Here is a 24,761-nt window from a genome sequence, read left to right as displayed (position 1 = left end):
CACTATAGGCTTAATTAAAAATCTGCACTATAAGCGTTTCTTATGCTTCGAATTCAAGAAGAACAAAGGTTCGAAACTACTCCTATTGCAGGTGAGAAGCACTTACCTTGATTCTTGGACTCACAACCGAACAAAAAGGGCATCTAAGACCTTGGCCGGCCGCCGGAGATGATACCCTAACTCCCTTTCATTTTCTGCCCGAGCTCCGCCATCGTACGCAGAAGAAAAGGAGAGAATGGTTTAAGTCACGGGAAAACAGAGCATCAACTTATCCCCTTTTATAATCCAATATTCTGTTAATTATCTTAAATAAATTTGCTACTTTTTCTAAACAAACAAATCCAACATCAACTTATCCCTTTTATAATCCAATATTCTGTTAATTATCTTAAATAAATTTACTACTTTTTCTAAACAAACAAATCCAACATCAACTTATCCCTTTTATAATCCAATATTCTGTTAATTATCTTAAATAAATTTGCTACTTTTTCTAAACAAACAAATCCAACATCAACTTATCCCTTTTATAATATTCTGTTAACTATCTTAAATAAATTCGCTACCTTTTCTAAACAGAAAAATCCGTTTGCACACCTGGTCAGTCGGGTTTTAGTCAAAGGTCATGGGTTCAATTCTTGGCTTGGACATTTTTTTGTCGAAACTTCCTTCGTTTAGTAAAAATACCAAACGACCTCCAAAAATTACATAAAAATACTCTAAAATTTTTTAAAAATCCCTAGAATATTTCTATAGCATTTTAAAATATTTTTAAATTACTTTTAGGACTCTGATTGAGGAAATTTGGGGCGTTACATGAACTATAATATGAATGAAAGGATGTATTCATTGGCGGAACTGCTGACAGAACTTCAGACAGTAGAAGGGCTATTTCATCATAATTCACATATTCACTATGCTGAAAATGGTTCTACTTCTAAACCGAAAGGAAAGAAGAAGAAGAAACAGACTGTTTCAGCAAAGAAGGTGAATAAACCTCAGAGTACATGACCTAAAGCTGGAATGAAGAAGCCGAAGGGCAAGTGCTTCATTTGCAAGCAGACAGGGCATTGGAAGGTGGACTATCCTCATAGAAATCAGAACAATAAAGGTATATCTCATGCTCTAGTAGTTGAAACATGTTTAGCGGTGTTATCTACCATCACCTGGTGTGTAGATACGGGAGCCACTGATCATGTCTGTAATTCTTTGCAGGGGTTACAGGAAACCCGACAACTATTTGAAGGAGAGATAACAGTTTACATGGGCTATGCTACTAAGGTGGCGGCCATTGCAATGGGAGACGTCTACTTGTCTTTTGATAGGAATAGAAGTTTGGTTTTAAGAAATTATCTTTATGTACCCAGTTTTAGAAAGAATTTAATTTCAGTTTCTAAACTGTATTTGGATGGATATTCTGTTTCCTTTAATAACAATGTGGTTATAAAGAGGAATAGGGTTATTATATGTTTTGGTGCATTGGTTGGCAATTTATATACTTTAAATCCAATTTCTCCCACAAAGCAACAAATGAAAATTAATAACACATCTTCTAATTCTAATAAGAGAAAGGAACCTTCGGAGATGAACCAAACGTATCTTTGGCATCTAAGGCTTGGTCATATTAACTTAAGTAGGATTCAAAGACTCATAGCTGATGGACTCTTGGGTCCATTGGAGTTGGAAAATTTTCCAACCTGTGAATCTTGCTTGGAAGGTAAGCTGACCAAGAGACCTTTTAAGGCCAAGGGGTATAGAGCCAAAGAAGCATTAGAACTAGTTCATTCTGATTTGTGTGGTCCTATGTCTATCCAGGCAAGAGGTGGTTTTGAATATTTTGTCTCTTTTATAGACGATTATTCAAGATACGGATACATTTACCTGATGCATCGCAAGTCTGAGTGCTTTGATACGTTCAAAGAGTACAAGGCTGATGTGGAGAAATGTCTTGGTAAAAGTATCAAGACACTACGGTCTGATCGTGGTGGTGAATACCTCTTTGGAGACTTTAGGAATTACTTATCAAAGGTTGGGATTCAATCCCAATTGTCCGCACCTGGTACATCCCAGCAGAATGGTGTGGCAGAACGAAGGAATAAGACTCTTATGGAGATGGTTAGATCGATGATGAGTTATTTAGAATTACCAAATTCATTTTGGGGATACACTCTAGAAACGACAACGCACATTCTGGACTTAGTACCTTCTAAATCAGTATCCTCTACTCCCACAGAATTATGGAATGGGCAAAAGCCCAGTCTAAGACATATTCGAATTTGGGGTAGTCCAGCACATGTGCTGAAACCAGATGCTGATAAGTTAGAATCTCATACAGAAGTGCGCGTGTTTGTGGGTTATCCTAAAGGAACGAAAGGTGGTTTATTTTATAGTCCTAAAGACCAGAAGGTCATTGTTAGCACCAATGTCCAGTTTTTAGAAGAAGACTATATAATGGATCACAAGCCTAGTAGCAAAATTATTCTAGAAGAACTTAGAAAGGACACATCTACTTTAGTACCAACAATACAAGATGAAGTACCACAAGAGACTGCAACACGTGTCACACATGATACATAACCACAAACAGTTCCTCGTCGTAGTGGGAGGGTTGTAAGGCAACTTGAGAGATTCATATTTTTGGGAGAGTCTTCGGACTTGATCCCGGACAAACATCAACCTGATCCCCAGACATATAACGAAGCACTCCAAGATATAGATGCAGTATCTTGGCAAAAGGCAATGAACTCTGAAATAGAATTTATGTATTCTAATAAGGTCTGGGAGCTTGTAGAACCACCTGATGGTGTAAAAGCCGTTGGATGCAAGTGGATTTACAAAAGGAAAAGAGGGACAGACGGGAAGGTAGAAACCTTCAAAGCAAGGCTCGTTGCGAAAGGGTACACTCAGAAAGAGGGAATCGATTATGAGGAAACCTTTTCACCGGTAGTCATGCTTAAGTCTATCCGGATACTTTTATCCATTACTGCTCATATGGATTATGAGATTTGGCAAATGGATGTCAAGACAGCTTTCCTTAATGGAAGTCTTGAAGAAAACATCCATATGAAGCAACCAGAAGGGTTCATTGAAAAGGGCAAAGAGCATCTAGTGTGCAAGCTCAATCGATCCATTTATGGACTGAAGCAAGCTTTAAGATCTTGGAACATCCGGTTTAATAAGATTTATTCAGTGTCCGGATGAGTCTTGTGTATACAAGAAGTGTAACGGAAACGTGGTGGTATTTCTTGTACTATACGTAGATGATATTTTGTTAATTGACAACAATGTCAAGGTATTATCGAACGTAAGGGTATGGTTGTCCAAACAATTTGATATGAAGGACTTAGGAGAATGTGCACACATTCTTGGGATCAAAGTCATAAGGGATCAAAAGAAAAGAATGTTGTGTCTATCTCAAGCTTCATATATAGATACGATCCTTGCTCATTTTAGCATGCAGAACTCCAAGAAAAGTTTTTTACCTTTTAGGCATAGAGTAGCTTTATCTAAAGAGATATCTCTGAAGACATCAAAGAAGATAGAGGACATGAAGGTAGTTCCTTATGCTTCGGATGTAGGAAGCCTTATGTATGAAATGCTGTGTACGAGACCTGATATTTGTTTTGTCGTGGGCATGGTTAGCAGATATCAGAGTAACCCTGGACAAGGACATTAGACTGCTATAAAGCATATATTGAAGTACATGAGAAGGACTAGAGATTATATGCTAGTTTATCAAGCAGACGATTTACTCCCTGTGGGTTACACGGATTCAGACTTCCAATCAGATAGGGACAATAGTAAGTCTACATCAAGCTATGTGTTTACTCTAGGAGGTGGAGCCATTGCATGGAGGAGTGCTAAGCAGAAATGCATCTCGGACTCAACCATGGAAGCTGAGTATATGGCAGCCTCTGAGGCAGCCAAAGAAGCTGTACGGCTCAGGAACTTCCTAATGGACTTAGATGTGATTCCTGATTTGCCTAAAATCATTACAATTTATTGTGATAATAGCGGTGCAATTGCAAACTCGAAGGAACCACGAGCCCATAAAGTAAGTAAACATATAGAGCGCAAGTACCACTTGATACAAGACATCGTTAAGTGAGGAGAAGTTGTCGTCGCCAAGATTATATCAGCAGAAAACCTGGTAGATCCTTTCACTAAGGCCCTTCTGGCGAAAGCTTTTGATCGGTATGTGGAGGAGATGGGAATCAGATGTATGGCAACAGATATGGCAGCTTAGTCTTTTAGTATAAGTGGGAGATTGTTAGAGTGTATACTAAAAGTCTAGCTTTTGTAAATGTTTATTTTTGAAATAAAAGAATCACATTGGTCAATATCTACATTATTTGTTAAATGTAATTATTCAATTAATTTATATTGTAGATAACATGGTGTGTGGTGTCACACATAGAAGATCATGTTGTCGGTACTTTATAAATTATAAACAGTTGCTCGCGACTAAGATGGAAAGGAACAAACCATTGAAATAGTCATAGTGTAATTAAGTATTAGTTTATCTTAACTAATAAATTACAATGATACACTCTAAGTGTATTGAGTAGGACCATTTTAGGTAAGCTCTTTTGTACTGACTTTATAAAAGAACTAGACCTTAGTTATTATGGAAGTGTGTGCTCTTAATCCTAATATAATAACAAACACATATATTTAATATTTATTTCTTTGACTTATCAAAAGGTGAGGTTTAGCTCGATAAATCAATATGCACGATAAGTTGAGAAATGATATTACTTATAGTGTGTGTTGCTGATTATAGAAGAAAACTGTGTCCTAGTTATCTAGGTTGAGAATGCCCCCAAGAGGAGCTCATAAGGATTGTCATGTTAAACCCTGCAGGTGGACTTAGTCCAACATGACAATGAAGTTGAGTGGTACTACTCTTGGAGCTAGATATTAATTAAGTGAGTTGTCAGTAACTTACTTAATTAGTGGACATTCGTTATCTTAAACACAGGGAGACTAACACACTCATGATAAGAAGGATCCCATAATGTAATTTGGGATTGGTACGGTAGTACGATAATAACTCTCTAGTGGAATGAGTTATTATTGATGAACTTGAGTTGTGTGTTCGGGGCGAACACGGGATACTCAAGCTCATCGGAATGCCAAAACTAATTTCTACTCTAGGTTCCTGTCGCAGCCTCATTAGTTCCTTATAAACCACTCATTAAAAGCCCATCTTGGTGTCTAAGAGAGGGCTGGCTCAAGGCTTGGTGACCAAGCCAAGGGTCGGCCACAATATCCTCTTAAGGGGTCGGCCCCTTGCTTGGTGCCCAAGCAAGAGGGGGTCGACCACATTAATTCAAACAAGGAGGGGCGTTTTGAATTTTTAAAATATTCTCTTTGTAGAATTCTACAAGTTTTAAAAGAGAATTTTAAATTTAAAAACTTTCCTTATTTGAATTAGGCCACATGGTTTAAAAGAAAATTTAAAAGTTTTTAAAACTTTCCTTTTTTAACCATCCTCATGGTTTTAAGAAAAAAGGAAGAGAAGTTTTAAAATTTAAATTTTCTATCACCATGTTAAAAAATAAAATTTTATAAGAGAAGTTTTAAATTTTAAAACATGGTTTTAAATTTTTAAAACTTTCCTTTTTTTAACATCTACCTTAGGAAATTAAAAGAGAGCTTGTAAAATTTTATAAGAGGTTTTCTTCTTGACTTATAAATTTTTTACAAAAATTATTATTCCTTTCCTATTGGAGCCGACCACCCTTGCTTGGTGCCTAAGCAAGGGGCCGGCCAAAAAATTAAATCAAGTCAATCTATGATTTGGTGATTGATTCAATCAAGAGGAAAGAAAAGGAAAAATAAAAAGGGAAAAGGAAAACCATGAGGAAGATTTTAATTTTTGTAAAAAGTCTATCCTTATTTGCCTTGGGTAAATAATATAAAAGAAGGGGTGAGGAGACCTCATGAGACAACAATTCTTATTCTCTTGTGGAGCTCTTCATTGTGGCTGACCCTCTCCCTATCCCTTTTCCCTTGCTCTCTTTGGTTCCTAAATTGGTGGTGGTGGCCGAATACTAGAAGGAGGAAGAAGAGGCTTTGGGTGCTGTTCATCTTGGAGGATTGTCGCCCACACGACGTCCAAGAGGAGGCGAGGAATACGGCAGAAGATCTCGAGGTCATTAACATACAAAGAGAAGGTATAACTAGTAATTTTCTTCCGCATATACTAGTTATTTTCTTTGTATGAATTCCAAACACAAGAGGCAATAGATTTAGTTTTTCGAATTAGTAATTCGTGTTTGTATTTTCTTTGTTTTTCGAATTTGTGATTCGATTGTTCTTTTTGTTTAAACCTAGAGTTATTTAAGGAAATTAAATATTAGCTTTCCTTAAAAGGCTTTGTCTAGGCGGTGGTGGTTACTCTCATATCCAAGAAGGTCATGTGCCTTGCCATGCAGTCCTGGAAGCCAATTTTGGAAATTAATATTTAATGGAATTTATAACATAGGTGGATTTGGATCAATAGTGTTAAGTTCCGCTTGCGATCTAAATCTAAACCATCAAGAACAGATAAGTTAAATTTGGAATCAATGATGTTAAGTTCCGTCTGCGATTCCTAATTTAACTTATAAAAAACACAATAAGTTGTTTAGGAAAGGTTCGACACTTGTACAAAATTTTTATACAATGGAACCGATACAATCTTCCTAGGACCAACCAACAGTGTGCAAGCTAAAATGGTCTATTTATGGACTAAAACATGCTTCAAGGTTTTGGAACATCCAGGTTAATGAAGTAATCTAGTCATATGGATTACTTCAGTGTACGGATGAGTCTTGTGTATACAAGAAATGTGATGGAAACGTGGTGGTATTTCTTGTACTATACGTAGATGACATTTTGTTAGTTGGAAACAATATCAAAGTGTTGTTGGAAGTAAGGGTATGATTGTCCAAACAATTCGATATGAAGGACTTAGGAGAATGCACACATATTCTTGGGATCAAAGTGATAAGGGATCACAAGAAAAGGATGTTGTGCTTGTCCCGAGCTTCATATATCGATACAATCCTTGCTCATTTTAGCATGCAAGATTCCAAGAAAGGTTTTCTACTTTTTAGACATGGAATAGTTTTACCTAAAGAGATGTCTCCGAAGACATCAAAGGAGATAGAGGACATGAAGACAGTTCCTTATGCTTCAACTGTCGGAAGCCTAATGTATGTAATGCTATGTACGAGACCGGATATCTATTTTGTCATAGACATGGTTAGCAGATATCAAAATAACCCTGGATAAGGACATTGGACTGCTATAAAGTATATATTAAAGTACTTTAAAAGGACTAGAGATTATATGCTAGTTTACCAAGTAGATGATTTACTCCCTGTGGGTTACATGGATTCAGACTTCCAATCAGATAGGGACAATAGTAAGTCTACATTAGGTTATGTGTTTACTTCAGGAGGTGAAGCCGTTGCATGGAGGAGTGTTAAGCAGAAATGCATTTCAGACTCAACCATGGAAGCTGAGTATGTGGCAGCCTCTGAGGCAGCCAAAGAAGCTGTATGACTTAGAAATTTCCTAATGGACTTAGATGTGATTCCTGGTTTGTCCAAAATCATCACAATTTATTGTGATAATAGCGGTGCAGTTGCAAACTCGAAGGAACCACCAGGCCATAAGGCGAGTAAACATATAGAGCGCAAGTACCACCTGATACGAGACATCATAAAGCTAGGAGAAGTTATTGTCTCCAAGATTACATCAGCGGATAACCTGACAGATCCTTTCACTAAGGCCCTTCCAACGAAAGCTTTCGATCGACATGTTGAAGGAATGATAATTAGATGTATAGCAGTAGACATGGCAGCTTAGTCTTTTAGTATAAGTGGGAGATTGTTAAAGTGTATACTAAAAGCCTAGCTTTTTGTAAACATTTTATTTTGAAATAAAGAATCACATTAGTCAAATGCCTATATTTATATGCTAAGTGTAGTTGTTCAATTAATTTATATTGTAGATATCATGGTGTGTGATGTCACACACAGAAGATCATGTTATCAATTCCTTATAAATTATAAACAGTAGCTCACGACTGAGATGAAAAGGAACAAACCATTGGAATAGTCGTAGTGTAATAAAGTATTAGTTTATCTTGACTAATAAATTACATTAGTACACTATGAGTGTATTGAGCAGGACCATTTAAGGTAAGTTCTTTTATACTGACTGAACAAAAGAACAAGACCTTTGTTATTATGGAAGTGTATGCTCTTAATCCTGATATAATAACAAACACATATATCTAGTATTTATTTCTTTGACTTATCAATGGGTGAGATTTAATTCGATAAATCAAAAGGCCTGATAAGTTAGAAAATGGTATTACTTATAGTGTGTGTTGTTGATTATAGAAGGAAACTGTGTCCTAGTAATCTAGGTTGATAATGCCCCCAAGAGGAGCTCATAAGGATTGTCATGTAAATCCTGCAGGTGGACTTAGTCCGACATGACGATAAGGTTGAGTGGTACTACTCTTGAACTAAGATATTAATTAAGTGAGTCGTCAGTAACTCATTTTAATTAGTGGGCATTCGATATCTTAAACACAGGGAGATTAACACACTCATAATAAGAAGGAGCCCAAAATGTAATTTGGGATTGGTGCGGTAGTTCAATAATAATTCTTTAGTGGAATGAATTATTATTGATAAAATTAAGTTGGGTGTTTGGGGCGAACACGGGAAGCTTAATTTCATCGGGAGACCAAAACCAATTCTTCCTCTTGGTCCCTATCATAGCCTCTTATATATAGAGAATTATACCCACCAAATACCCACCTTCTTATCCAACCTTAGGTGGTCGGCCAAGCCAAGCTTGGAGTCCAAGCTTAGGTCGGCCAAAGCCAAAAGGTTGAGCCATTGTGGTGGCCGACCAATGCTTGGAGCTCAAGCTAGGTGGGTCGGCCACAAGAAAATAAAAGGATTTTATTTTTTAAAATATTTCCTTATGTGGAAGTCATAATTTAAAAGAGAGTTTAAAAATTAAATATTTCCTTTTATAAGTTTCTACAAAAGATTAAGAGAAAGGTTAGATATCTTTCCTTATTTGTAGTTAAAAGGAAGATTTTAATTTTAAAGAAAACTTTCCTTTTTGGAAATCATCCACATGTTTTAATAGAGAGATTTTAATTTATAAAAGTTTTCTTTTATAACCAACCATGAAGGGAATTTTTTAAAGAGAATTTTTTTTAAAAAAAAAATTGGAAATAACTAAGGAAGTTTTAATTTTGTGTTTAAAACTTGCCTTATTTGGAGCATGTGTAGGGGCCGGCCATGTAAAGGGTTAAAAGGAATTTTTAATTAAAATGTTCTTATTAACCAATGACAAGGAAAATATGGGAATTTTAATTATAATTAAATTTCCTTATTTGTCATGATCAAGGATTATAAAAGGGAGGGAGGGGTGCCTTCATGAGATACACAACTCTCTTCTATTATTTCTCTCTTTTATTCCTTGGTGGTGGCCGACCCTATCATCTCTGTCACGCCCCGTAGGAGTCCCTGTCCGAAGAAATTTCGGCAGCATCTCCCTTGTACGGCGGACAATCTGAAACTTTCTACATCGCCCTCTGGGCCACATATACCTCGGCCAACACGGCCGGAACAATAACAATAATATAAACAATCACCCACGCAGTTAATAATTTAACAAACTGTAACAGTGATAATATGACTCAAAAACAACCCTACTCAACTACACCCATAAAGCACAAAACCGATGTCCTACTCCACTACACTCATAAAGCTCAAATCCGACGATAAAATCAGCTTACCTCTTCTGCCATCTAGGCAGGCGTGTAATAAAACAAATCCAATAAAACTCATAGGCAATAAGAATCCATAGAAGATCCAAATGTATCAATACAAACAAGTCCAAACATAGTCTAAAACAAGAAAACCACAAGATCATCACACGTCCTCGTGGACTGCAGGGGACTAGCGACTGGAACTCTCCAGACAGCATCAACCTGAAAATAACAACGGAGGAGGGTGTGAGTCCAACACTCAGTAGGTATCAACTGATATGCATAATAAAGAAAATAACAGGCAGCACTAATCATGCATACAGTCTCCTGATACAAGAAGGATAAATGCAACTGAAACAAATAGGAGAAAATTGTACTAACCAGGACCACGGTATAAGTACAACAAGGTCATCAGACCGAGAGTGTCATAAATCCTGTATGCATGTCAAACATATGCATCCATATAAATGCAGCAAGTAAATGCAGCATACACAAGCAATAAATGCATCATGCATATGATGCAAATGTCATGGTCACCCCTGATGCCAGTCAGCCATCTCACACATAATGGTGAGACCGAGTGGGTAGGGCTGTGACAACCGTGCACTCTGCCGTCACTGCTCCTGATGAGTGACCGAGTGGACGGGATGATGTCGGAGTACACACATACTCCTACCCCAAATCATAAATGGGGGAGCGCAATGCTCTCATCTCCCGGTACACCATGACGGGGAGGGATCCCTGACGTGCTACCACGCTGCGTCACACTACCCCTGAGCGGACCAACGGAGCACCGAACAGAGCAAAACTGACATGCTACCACGCTGCGTCACGCTACCCATGAGCAGACCAACGGAGCACCGACAGTGATGAAACTGGCGATGTGCTCAACAATAATGGAGCAGACTATCGCACAGCATGCAATCATGCGAATGGTGCATGATACTAAGCATGACAAAATACTGAGCAGCATAGCAATAATCCATATATATGTAAAATGTGTACCATCAGAAAGTGAATCAAATCAAAGTACACAGACCAGATAAGGTATCAAAAACCCTAGGTCTTGAACATGATAAATAACATGGTTGTGTCACTACCTCTATAAATATGCATAATCAGGTAAATACTAATGTGAGGTGCATAGCAAATAAACAAACAAGCATGTAACAGGTCAGGTAGTGATCAACCGAAACAGATAAGAAAACACAATCGTTGCTATTTGTTAAAGACATTATTATGCATATCAAATGACATAAAGTCAAAGTACCCCCTCCAATCGTAAAGTCCAATCTGGTCTGAATACAACGTCGAGATACTCGTCTCATGTCAAAGTCCTGTGTCACGAATAGAAATATATTTTATTTAACTACAATTCCTCTAAATAGCTAAATAAAAATCTCAAATCCTAAATTAGGTCAAAACCCTAATTAACACATGTACCTAGGTTAACGTTAATATTAACTTATCTATCAATCATCGACAACATGATCAAAACCCTATACCTGACCTCACTTCTCACAACAAGGATGTTGTTGGAAATTATGGCCGAAAAAATCACAACTGCTGTGGAAAAATAATGACAGTACCACAGTGATCAGCCCCACAATTCAACACAAACATTCTAATAAAAAATCTGAATACCCAAACTTGCCTTACCAAACTCGGCCTCCTTCCTCTCTGGTTGTGCCTTACTGCTGCCAGCAATGATCGGCTGGAGATAATCGACCACACGGCCAACGTTTAGAACCAGAAATGGGAGCGCGATCAGGTGACACTGGTACGATCAAACTGTGAAGAAGATAGTGAGGAAGAGGAATCAGGATCCTCACTCAGAAGTGGTCGGTGGATCAGTGCTAGGGCACCGCTGGAAAGAGGGTTCGGGTGCCAACAGAGAAGAGGCGGCACAGTGAGGCTAGGTGGCTGCGGCGGTGGAGAACTAGGTCACAACATGGAGGCAGCCGACGCTAGGGCAAAAAAGAGGAAAAGGAAGAACCTCAGTGTCAATGTCTGGCGATCGACACCCAGTGGTGCAGCCTCAATTGCGATTAGTTGCTTTGGCTATTCCGCTGCTCGGAAGATGAAGAAAGATCGGAAAATTCCGGAAAAAGGAGAGAAAATTTAAAATGGAGTTGAGAATTTGGGAGAGGATTAACCGCCGACGGTTAGGGCTCGAGAGAGCTTCGGCGGGGAAAGGAAGAGAGACGCGCGGGGAAGGGGGTTCAGCGAGGAAAAGGAAATAAAGAAAAGAAAGAAACAATAAAAATAAAAAGGAAAAGAAAACTTTTCCTCGTTTAAATGGGGTAACCCAAACAGGCTTTCCCGGACCCCGTTATTATCCCCGTTAACTCGTCCATACGAGCTCCGAAAAATTCTCGAAAAATTTCTAAAAATTCTGAAAAATTCCCTTATTATTATTCTCTATTTTTCCGGTATTTTATAATATCTTCCTCTCTTCTTCTAGTGGCCGAACCTATCATCCTCTTGGAGCTTGTTTTGGTGGTTGAATTTGCTTGGTGAAGAAGGAGAGAAAGAAGGCTTTGTTTCCTAGTTTTCCTTGGAGCTTGGTTGGTGGCCGAGACTTGCTATCTCTTGGAGAAGGTTGCTTGGCTGAAACTTGGAAGAAGGAAGAAGGAAGCTTGGTGATTCTCATCTCGGTAGATCGTTGCCCACACAACGTCCGAGATAAGAAGGGGATTACGATAGAAGATCAAGAGGTTGTTGCATACAAAGAAAGGTATAACTAGTAATTCTTTTCCGCATCATACTAGTTATCTTTGTATGAATTCCAAACACAAGAGGCTATTGATTCTAGGTTTCGGATTTGTGATTCGAAGTTGTGTTTCTTTTATTTTTCGATCTTGTGATTCGATTGTTTTTTTTGGTTAAACCTAGGGTTATATAAGGAAATTAAATATTGAATTTCATTAAGAGGCTTTGTTGAGGAGTGGTGGATGTTCCCATACCCAAGAAGGCCAAGTGCCTCACCATGTTTGACCTGGGTGCCGATTTTCGAAATAAATATTTAATTGAATTTGTAACATAGGTGGATTTGGATCTATAATGTTAAATATCGTTTGTGATCCAAGTCTAAACCTCTAAGAACAGATAAGTTAAATTTGGAATCAATAATGTTAAGTTCCATTTGCGATTCCGAATTTAATTTCTAAAGAACACAATAGGCTGTTAGGAAAAGTTTAGGACTTGTACAAAATTTTTGTGCAGGGGAACCGGTACGATATTCCTTGGAGCAACCAACATGTTTCACCCTATAAAGACTCTAGTAGAGAAGTAAAATTCATCATACATCATACCATGTCTTTTAGGGTATGATTGCGAAGTTCAACTACACCATTCTTGTAAGACCGTTGGATTCGATAGAGGGGGGGTGAATATCGATTCGAAAATCTCGAGTTAAAACGCAGCGGAAATGTAAACGAACACAGTTGTTTTTTACTTCGTTCGGAGCCTGTGACGACTCCTACTCGAAGGCCCGTGGTCCTTGACCACTTTCGTTGGGCAATCACTATAAATTCGAATATTACAGAGTTAAGTACAAGAATTGACAGATAAAGAAAATACCGACAATAGAATTGAAACAAAACCAGCACTGAGTCGGAGAGCTTTTCGTAGCGTCGCAAGAGCACAGAGCAGCAGATCTTGGATTCTTAGTTGATGTAAAGCTCCACCCTTGCCCCTTCTTTTATATGAAGCTCAGGGCGCCCCGGATCCCTTCCAGGCGCCCTGGTGAGACGTGGCAGGTCCAACCAGTGAGCTCCACGTGGCGACGCGCAATCAGGATAAAGTTTGCCTCCCGGGCGCCCGGATCCCTTCCGGGCGCCCGGACCTCCGGGCGCCCGGACCCTGTTTTCCCGCAGAATCCGTCCTGCAAGACAAACGTTAGTCCGGAGGCAAATATATATCCTGTAAAACAGATTGTTAGCACAATTAAAGTTCAACAAAGTAATAGCAAAGAGTATGACTTAGATTCCGTCTTTCCAATACCGGAATCTAGTCACGATCTCGACTTAGATATCCGAAATGGATCTAAGCCGGATCGACGCCTAATGTTCCCTTCCAGGGAACGCGTCCTCGCAGTCACTCCCCTCCAGTGACTTACCTTACTTACCTGCCAGACGTCCGGTCAGCCCTTCGACCCGTCTGGACTTCTCGCCAGCTATCCGGTCAGCCCGTCAACCTAGCTGGACTTCTCGCCAAGCGTCCGGTCAGCCCGTCGACCCGCTTGGACTTCTCGCCAGCTATCCGGTCAGCCCGTCGACTTAGCTGGACTTCTCGCCAAGCGTCTGGTCAGCCGGTCGACCCGCTTGGACTTCTTGCCAGCTATCCGGTCAGCCTGTCGACCTAGCTGGACTTCGTGCCAGACATTCGGTCAGCCCGTCGACTTTTCCTGCACACTTGATCAAAGTGTCAGACAACAACACAACTAACTTAACCTATTTGTCATTCATCAAAACCTGGGTTAGACCGTTAGTGCTACCCGCACCAACAATCTCCCCCTTTTTGATAGAATGACAACCTGGTTAAGTTAGTGAAAACATATGCAAGAAACAACATGCATTTATGTGGTTTTAAAGTTTGTTAGTTTGTATTTTCAAATTGGTTTAGCTAACTTAACCACCTAACCCTCCTCCCCCTTTGGCATTCATCAAAAAATGAACAAAGGTAAATAATCATAGTGAAGACTTACTGTAACAGGTAATCAAATTTTGAAAGATAACTAAGTTTGGTTCAAAATTTGAAAGATAAAAGTGCAATTTTTAACACCAAGTTAAAAAATAGTCAAGTTGACTTGGGGTAGACAAGTTGAGTTTTGAAAAGTTAAAGTTAATCAAGTTTAACTTTTCAAGCGTGTAGAAATTTTCAAGACAGGTTTTTCAAATTTACTTTTTATGTTTAAGTAACATTTAATTTTCAAAAAGGTAAATTTTTCAACTTCGATTTTTCAAACAAAGCAAAAATTAAACTTTTCAAGAAATAAAATTTTTGCCAAAATTAATTTTTAAGGCTAATTTTGGAAATAGTTAATTTTTCAAATCAGGTTTGAAAATTAGGTGGGATTAAACTTAGTTAAATTTAACTTTTTGAAAACTGGTGTTTTAAAAATAAGTTAGTTTTAAAATAGATGTAAAAAAGTATTTTTCAAACACACAAAATTTTAATTAATTTCTCCCCCTGAACTTGATACTTAAAAGTTTGAAAATATTTGCTAAAAATATTCAAAGTAATTTTTTTTTTTAAATGAGGTAGAATTTTCTAGAGAGATTTTAAAGAGAAGATTAAAAAAATAACGCTTAAGGAGATAATTAAAAAATAAACCTCCCCCTGAATTTGATATTCCTTTAATTTGATATTCCTTTAATTTATTAGTCCTCCTTATTTATTAATTTTTCTAGGGGATTTAAAAGAAATTGAACCTCCCCCTGAATTGGTTACTCCCCTTAATTTAATATCTCCCCTTTAATACTAATGTTTGGTTGTGTTAAATTTCAAAACCCTAACACATTTGTCTAATTTAGTAATACATATATTATTATCTCTGTATCCTTGGTATAACTGTTTATTTGAATTTGATTAATCAATTATTAATTAATTTTAGATTCAGGTGCTTAACTTTAGTTTAAGGTTAAATAAGATAAGATTTTATTAATTCAATAACAGTTAAGCATTATCAATAATTTATTGATTAGTTTTCACTTGATTTAATAATTTAATACTTAGTGAAATAATTTAAATTTCATATTACTTGATTGAGCTGGTCAATGAAAGTGTTAGTTATAATTATGATTATAAAAAAATTTTAAAGGGATTACTAAAACAGCATTTAAAAGGAATTTAAAATGATTTTTATAATATGTTTTATGTCAATTAACATATGTTTGATTCAGTTTTGATTTTAGATTTAAATTAATATTAGTGGTTAATTTAAGTTTAAGTATAATTTCAAGTTCTAAAAAAAATTTTAATTTTAATTTTAATTTCAATATTAAGTTTTAATTTAAGATTTAATTTTTAGTTAAGTCAAATTAAAAATTAATTTTATGGTTAAAATGATGTTTAAGATTAAAAATGAGTTTAAAGTCAAAATAATAATTTTTAAAGTGAAAATAATCTATAGAAATAATTTATTATTACTATTTTTAAGTTAACAAAATTTCATTCAAAATGATACAAAATTTTTAGATAGTTTTAAAATGATTTTTAAAATATTTTTTTAAATGATTTTTAAAAAGTTTTTTTTTAAAATAATTTTTGAAATAATTTTTTAAGTTAAAATAATTTTTAAGTTAAAATAATTTTTAAGTTAAAATAATTTTTAAGTTAAAATAATTTTTAAAATAACAATAATTTTTAAAAGGTTTTAAAAGTATTTTTTAAAAGAATTTTTAAAGTTTTTTTTTAAATGATTTTTAAAAGAGTTTTTAAAATAATTTTTAAAAATGTTTTAAAATAATTTAAAATTTTTTTTTTTAAAAGAGTTTTTAAAATAATTTTTAAAATGTTTTAAAATAATTTTTTAAAAGAATTTTTTAAAGTTTAAAATGATGTTTAAAAGAGTTTTTAAAATAATTTTTAAAATGTTTTAAAATAATTTTTAAAAGAATTTTTTTAAAGAATTTTTAAAGAATTTTTAAAAAGTTTTTTAAAGAATTTTAAAAAATAGTTTTTAAAGAATTTTAAAAATAGTTTTTTTTTAAAGAAATTTAAAAATAGTTTTTAAAGAATTTTAAAAATAGTTTTTAAAGAATTTTACAAATAGTTTTTTAAAGAATTTTTCAAATAATTCTTAAAGAATTTTAAAAATAGTTTTTAAAGAATTTTAAAAATATTTTTAAAGAATTTTTAAAATAGTTTTTTAAAGAATTTTAAAAATAGTTTTTTTTAAAGAATTTTTAAAATAGTTTTTTTTAAAGAATTTTTAAAATAGTTTTTAAAGAATTTTTAAAATAGATTTTAAAGAATTTTGAAAATAATTTTTAAATATAGTTTTTAAAGAATTTTTAAAATAGTTTTTTAAAGAATTTTTAAAATAGATTTTAAAGAATTTTTAAAATAGTTTTTAAAGAATTTTTAAAATAGTTTTTTAAAGAATTTTTAAAATAGATTTTAAAGAATTTTTAAAATAGTTTTTAAAGAATTTTAAAAATAGTTTTTAAAGAATTTTTAAAATAATTTTTAAATATAGTTTTTAAAGAATTTTTAAAATAGTTTTTAAAGAATTTTTAAAATAGATTTTAAATAATTTTGAAAATAATTTTTAAATATAGTTTTTAAAGAATTTTTAAAATAGTTTTTAAAAGAATTTTTAAAATAGTTTTTAAAGAATTTTTAAAATAGTTTTTTAATGAATTTTTAAAATAGATTTTAAAGAATTTTTAAAATAGTTTTTAAAGAATTTTTTAAAATAGTTTTTTAAAGAATTTTTAAAATAGATTTTAAAGAATTTTTAAAATAGTTTTTAAAGAATTTTTAAAAATAGTTTTTAAAGAATTTTTAAAATGGTTTTTAAAGAATTTTTAAAATGGTTTTTAAAGAATTTTTAAAATGGTTTTTAAAGTTATTATAATTTGAATTTGAAATTAATTTTAATTAATTTTAATTTAATTTGAAATTTGAAAATTAATTTTAATTTAATTTGAAATTCGAAATTTAATTTTAATTAATTTTAATTTAATTTGAAATTTGAAAATTAATTTTAATTTGAAAATTATTTAATTTAATCCTTATTCATCTCACCCGATCTAGATTATCAATCAGGGAATCCTATAATTTTGTGAGATGAATTAGATTTAATTATAGAGTTTGGTTTAACTTGTGTTAGATTCAGGTTTAGGTTTGGTCTCAACAAATAGGCATTCTTCGGATAAACTTCTAAGCTTGGTGAGTCACCTGGACATCATTAGAAGTAACCAACCCTTCGAGGTTTTCTGAATAGTCCTATCCACGGAGCTTAGTACCAAACCTTGGTCTACCTAGTTAAGATCCGTAAGGGGTAGCTTCGGTCAGTTCCACTTGGCCAAATGCACCAGATTGAAGCCATATCTTTCTAGACATGCGATGCCCAAGCTTCCCCAACGTACTCTCATCCAAAACTTCACTAGTACTACTTGTCAAGTTAAACTTTTTGTCCCTGTTTATTCTATTCCTAACTATCCTGCCAGGTAGGTTGGTTTTTGGGTACCCTACCGGGTAAGTTTGTTTCGGTTACCCTGTCGGGTAAATTATTTTTGGAGGTGCCAGCTATTCTGGAGCCTCCTCCTAAATTGTTGATTTTTATTTTTAAGATTTCTTGTATAATTAGAGTTAGTTTTAGTTAAGTTTTAATGTTTAATTTGTAATTTAAATTTAAGTTTTTAATTTTGAATTAATTAAATTGGTCAAATGATCTTTCTTTAAAAGAGTATATTTAATATTTAAATTTTCTTTCAATTTTAATTTTATTGGGTTAATTGACTTATCTTTCTTTAGTAGCTTATTTTTAAAGTTTAGGTTTTTATTTAATTTTGAGTTAATTAAATTGTTTGAATTATATTTCTTTAAGGGTTTATCTTTTAACTTTTTATTAGTTGTTAATTTTGAATTTTCTAGATTATTTTTGTTTAATATGTTATCTTTAACATTTAATTTTAAGTTTGTTAACTTCCGTTTTGATTTTATCAAAGTGTTTGATTTTATCCTTATATTTTCTTTACCTTTTAAGTTGATATAATTAGTGGAATTTATTAAATAAGTCTTATCATTAAAATTTAATTTTTTGTTAATTAAATTATCTTGGGTTTGGATAGAATTTTCTAGATTGATATTGTCTAGATTATTAAACAATTTATTAATTGTGTCTAGATTGATATTGACCTTGTCATCCTTTTTGTTTGAATTTTCAAATTTGTTTAGGTTTAAATTCAAATTTTTAGATTTATTAATTATTTTCATATTTTCTGTATTTTCTAAATTAATTATATTTGTTTTATCAGAAAATATCCTAGGGGTATTTTCTGTATTTTCTGAATTAATTATATTTGTTTTATCAGAAAATGTCCTAGGGGTATTTTCGCAAGTATTGTCATGTACACTATTTTCACATATACTTTCAGATATATCCAAATTAACATGCACATATTTTAAACTACTACTAGCAAGGGTGTTTTGGTAAATATTACTAACCTTGAGCGCAACCCCTAATTCAGCAGGCTTCTCCGTTGGATCTGACTCGAGTCCGGATTCGACTTTAACTTGATCTTCTAGCTCCATTGGCGTCTCGTGAAGCTTGATCAACTGGGTCCACAGCTCATATGCATTCTTGTATTTTTCTAGTCTGCATATGATATTGTTAGGTAAAATATTACAAATAATTTTACTTACGTTTTTATTCAGTTCCGAGTTCTGAGAAGGTTTTTTCAATATTAGCATATAATCGATATCTACGCTACCTAAGAAGCATTCCATTCTTCGCCTCCAGTAGTTGAAATCTTCATCGTACGGTGGTGGTTCATTGGGGTTCCATCCTTCTTGAAAAGACATTGTTCTTGCACACAATGAAACAAAGACAAAATCCCAAGACTTGGTCTTGGATTAGCAGTGCTGGAAAAAATAATATTTCACTAATTTTTTTTTTTAAAAAATAATAAAATATTATTAAAATATTAATAAAAAATATTATCTCAAATTTTTAAAAATGTAATATTTTGTCGATACTAAATAATAGTGAAAAGATGACGATGTATTTTTCAAAAACAGTTTTCGAGGGAAAAAACGAAAGGCGTAAGGTTTTATTTTAAAGACAAACGATATTTAATTTTTCTTTCAAAAAGTCCCCCCTTTGCCTGATTGGTGGTTGCACCAAATCAGAGCGGTACCTGCTCTGATACCACTTGTAAGACCGTTGGATTCGATAGAGGGGGGGTGAATATCGATTCGAAAATCTCGAGTTAAAACGCAGCGGAAATGTAAACGAACACAGTTGTTTTTTACTTCGTTCGGAGCCTGTGACGACTCATACTCGAAGGCCCGTGGTCCTTGACCACTTTCGTTGGGCAATCACTATCAATTCGAATATTACAGAGTTAAGTACAAGAATTGACAGATAAAGAAAATACCGACAATAGAATTGAAACAAAACCAGCACTGAGTCGGAGAGCTTTTCGTAGCGTCGCAAGAGCACAGAGCAGCAGATCTTGGATTCTTAGTTGATGTAAAGCTCCACCCTTGCCCCTTCTTTTATATGAAGCTCAGGGCGCCCCGGATCCCTTCCAGGCGCCCTGGTGAGACGTGGCAGGTCCAACCAGTGAGCTCCACGTGGCGACGCGCAATCAGGATAAAGTTTGCCTCCCGGGCGCCCGGACCCTGTTTTCCCGCAGAATCCGTCCTGCAAGACAAACGTTAGTCCGGAGGCAAATATATATCCTGTAAAACAGATTGTTAGCACAATTAAAGTTCAACAAAGTAATAGCAAAGAGTATGACTTAGATTCCGTCTTTCCGATACCGGAATCTAGTCACGATCTCGACTTAGATATCCGAAATGGATCTAAGCCGGATCGACGCCTAATGTTCCCTTCCCGGGAACGCGTCCTCGCAGTCACTCCCCTCCAGTGACTTACCTTACTTACCTGCCAGACGTCCGGTCAGCCCTTCGACCCGTCTGGACTTCTCGCCAGCTATCCGGTCAGCCCGTCGACCTAGCTGGACTTCTCGCCAAGCGTCCGGTCAGCCCGTCGACCCGCTTGGACTTCTCGCCAGCTATCCGGTCAGCCCGTCGACCTAGCTGGACTTCGTGCCAGACATCCGGTCAGCCCGTCGACCTAGCTGGACTTCGTGCCAGACATCCGGTCAGCCCGTCGACCTGTCTGGACTTTTCCTGCACACTTGATCAAAGTGTCAGACAACAACACAACTAACTTAACCTATTTGTCATTCATCAAAACCTGGGTTAGACCGTTAGTGCTACCCGCACCAACAATTCTGACTAGGAGTATCAGACATGGTATACTGAGACACAATCCCACACTCAATAAGGTAATTCACAAAGGTTTATGGACGTTATTCATCTAATCCATCATATCGTCCATAATATTCACCTCTACGGTCTGATCATATGGTTTTAATTTTCTTACCTATTTGAAGTTCAACTTCAACTTTGAAAATTTTAAACATGTCAAAAGATTGCGACTTCTCATGCATAAGTTATAGATATCCAAATCTTGAATAGTCATTTATGAAGCTAATAAAATATGTGTGCCCATTCCGAGGTGTCTTAAGAAATGGTCCACAAATGTCCTTATATATTAGCTCCAAAACGTTACTATAATGGATAGCCCCTTATTCCTTTTGTTAGTGGTCTTCCTCTTAACACACTCTATGTGGACAATAAATTCTGACATGTCAAGGGAATAGAGAATTCCATGTGACATTAACCTTTCTAGGCGTTGTTTGGATATATGCAAATACCTATGCCACAACATCAAAGAATTTTTATCGATCAATTTATGTTTCGTACTTATACTATGCATGATTATGTTGTCAACCGTAGAAGTAAAGGTGTTCAATTTATAAATCTGATCAACCAAGGAACCATTATCAACCAATACTGAATTAAAAAATATTAAAAATTTTATTTCTAAATGAACATGAATAACCTAATTTTTTCAAACAAGAAATTAAAATTAAATTTCATCGAAAAGATATTACAATAAATATATTTTCTAAATCTAGAAAGATATTGGTTCCTAAACAAAGCCTAAAAACACCAATCAACTCGACTTTAACCTTCTTTCTATTTTCTATATAGATGTATCTTTCACCATCAAGCGGAAGTCAACTCCTGAGACAATCTTGGATAATGACACTTATGTGAGTAGTAACATCAGTATCTATCCATCAAGTGTCAGTAGGTGTAATAGCTAAATTGACCTCCAAACTAATAAAATTGAGAAGTTTACTTTTCTTTACACACAAATTGGCGTAATTTAGGCAGTCTTTCTTCATATGATCTTTTTGCTTATAAAAGAAATAAGTGGATTCCTTATCCTACTTCTTGTGCTCCTTATGGCCATTGCCTCCAGAATCTATAGTTTGTTTTCCTTTTCCTTTGTTATTAATTCTCTTTCACTTCTTGCTCACACTTTGAGAACCAAATGTTAAGTGAGCACTCTTAGATGCCTCAATCTTTAGTCTCCTCTTCTCTTGCACGCATTGAGCAATGAACTCATTCAATGTCCACTTTTACTTTTGAGTATTATATGATATATTAAAAGGAGTGAACCGTACAGGCAAAGACATCGAGATAAAATTTACTAACATACCCTCAGACATATTAAATTTTAGTACTTTCAAACTTGTCACTATATTGGACATTTCCATAATATACTCCTTTATGTTTCCTTTACCACTATATCGTATGGTTATTGACTTCTTAAGAAGTGTGGTTGTCTCAACATTTTCATTTGAGGTGAATCAGCTTGTTAATTGGTTTAGGAAACTCCTAGCATCACTTCCCTTTGTTATTGAGTTGTTCATTGGTGTCGGTATGGAAAGTTTCATAATACTCAGTGGTGTGTACAATCTGCAAGTGCACGATTGTTGTCAAGTAATAAAATATCGATCCTACGAGGATTGTTGATTAAACACTAGTTAACTTTGCATGGTGAGTTATCTAGACAATCAAATGTTGGCTCACGAATGCTTAAAAGGAAAGAGAAGGGAAGAGAGAGAGAGTAGAGAGAGAATAGAGAGGGAGAGAATGAGCATAAGTGAAGGAAGGATGATAGATTATAGGATTTCAGTTTCATTATAATGCTAGTTAATGCCCCTATATATTGCTCATCTACCTAACTCCATGTTTATATTCTTATAGGGCTTCTAATTGAAGTCCGATACAATCTTGTGTAGGTTGTGACAGAGAGTTTACCCAAGTCCTAATGCCATTAAGTAAAGAAGTTACTCTATAAAGTTCGGTTAAAGGGTTACCCTAAGGCCCCTCGATCATACAATCCTAGAGTTTTCCAATTTACTTCCTAATGGTAGATTAATGCAAATAAGTAGAAGAGGTAACCTAGAAAGTTGAGTTAAAAGGATTATCCTCTATCACAAGGCCCCCGATCATATAGTTTTAGATTATACAAGTCACTTCCTAATAATAATTTTGGAGAAACCCTCTAAACACTAATTAGATACTCCTTTGTAGTGAATTGGTCTCCTTGTAAGAGGATCGTCCTAGAAAGTCCACTTAAAAGGTTATCCCCTATCACAGGGATCCACGATCATACAATCTAGTACTTCTCCTCTATCAAGTGACGAATCCACTACAATCTACATGCATATACCACACACACATTTTGTCAAATATGTATAAGGCATAACACATAGGAACAAGTCTATTGAACATATCATTGTATAAATAAATGTCCAATTACATAGTTCATACATCATATCACATCATAACTACTTCCTATATCCTAGATCTGGAGGATCTACTCCATAGAGAAAAAAATACAACCAAGAGACAAGAAGTAAAACAATCTATAACTCAAAACATACAGAGAAGAGAAGAGAAGGCTTATCCATGTAGCGTCGGTCTTCTTAGATGCAATCCTTGCTCCAGAGGTAGACGAATAGATGAAGATGAAACTTCTAGAATTCTTCCAAGGGGAGAACCATTCCCCAAGGAATGGTGATGGGCTCCGAGATAAAGATGAGTTAAAGAATGAGTTTCTTGACCCTTTTATACACCTTCCAAACTTCCCAGATTAGCCAAGATTATAGTGTTAGAGTGTATACTAAAAGCCTAGCTTTTGGTATAAACATTTATCTAGAAATAAGAATCACATTGGTCAAATGTCTACATTTATGATAAATGTAGTTGCTCAATTAATTTATATTGTAGATAACATGGTGTGTGGTGTCACATACAGAAGATCATGTTATCGGTTCCTTATAAATTATAAACAGTAGCTCATGACCAAGATGGAAAGGAACAAACCATTGGAAGGTCGTAGTGTAATTAGGTATTAGTTTATCTTAACTATATAATTACACTAGTACACTTAGAGTGTATTGAGTAGGACCATTTGAGGTCGTTCCTTTTATACTGACTTTATAAAGGAACAAAGACCTCAGTTATTATGGAAGTGTGTGCTCTTAATCCTAATATAATAACAAGCACATATATTTGATATTTATTTCTTTAATTTATCAATGAGTGAGATTTAGTTCGATAAATCAATAAGCCCGATAAGTTGGGAAATGATATCACTTATAGTGTGTGTTGTTGATTATAGAAGGAAACTGTGTCCTAGTGATCTAGGTTGAGAATGTCCCTAAGAGGAGCTCATAAGGATTGTCATGTTAAACTCTGTAGGTGGACTTAGTCCGACATGACGATGAAGTTGAGTGGTACTACTCTTGGAGCTAGATATTAATTAAGCGAGTTGTCAGTAACTTACTTAATTAGTGGATATTTGTTATCTTAAACACAGGGAGATAACACACTCATAATAAGAAGGAGCCCAAAATATAATTTGGGATTGGTGCGGTAGTTCAATAATAGTTCTTTAGTGGAATGAATTATTATTGATGAAATTAAGTTGTGTGTTCGGGGCGAACACGGGATGCTTAATTTCATCAGGAGACCAAAACCAATTCCTCCTCTCGGTCCCTATCGTAGCCTCTAGTATATAGAGATTTATACCCACCGCATACCCACCTTCTTACCCATCCAATGGGGCCGGCCAAGCTAGCTTGGAACCCAAGCTAGGGCCGGCCAAGACCAAGTGGATGAGCCATGTAGGTGGTCGGCCAAAGCTTGGGTCCCAAGCTTAGGTGGCCGGCCACTAGAATATTAAAAAGGATTTTTATTAAAATTATTTCTTATGTGGATATCATGATTTTAAAAGAGAGTTTAAAAATTAAAAATTTCCTTTTATAGTTTTCTACAAAAGATTAAGAGAAGAGATTAA

This window comes from Zingiber officinale, chromosome 3A (genome assembly GCF_018446385.1).
Source record: "Zingiber officinale cultivar Zhangliang chromosome 3A, Zo_v1.1, whole genome shotgun sequence".
NCBI classification, from domain to species: Eukaryota; Viridiplantae; Streptophyta; class Magnoliopsida; order Zingiberales; family Zingiberaceae; genus Zingiber; species Zingiber officinale.
Note: the sequence above shows the minus strand (reverse complement) of the source record.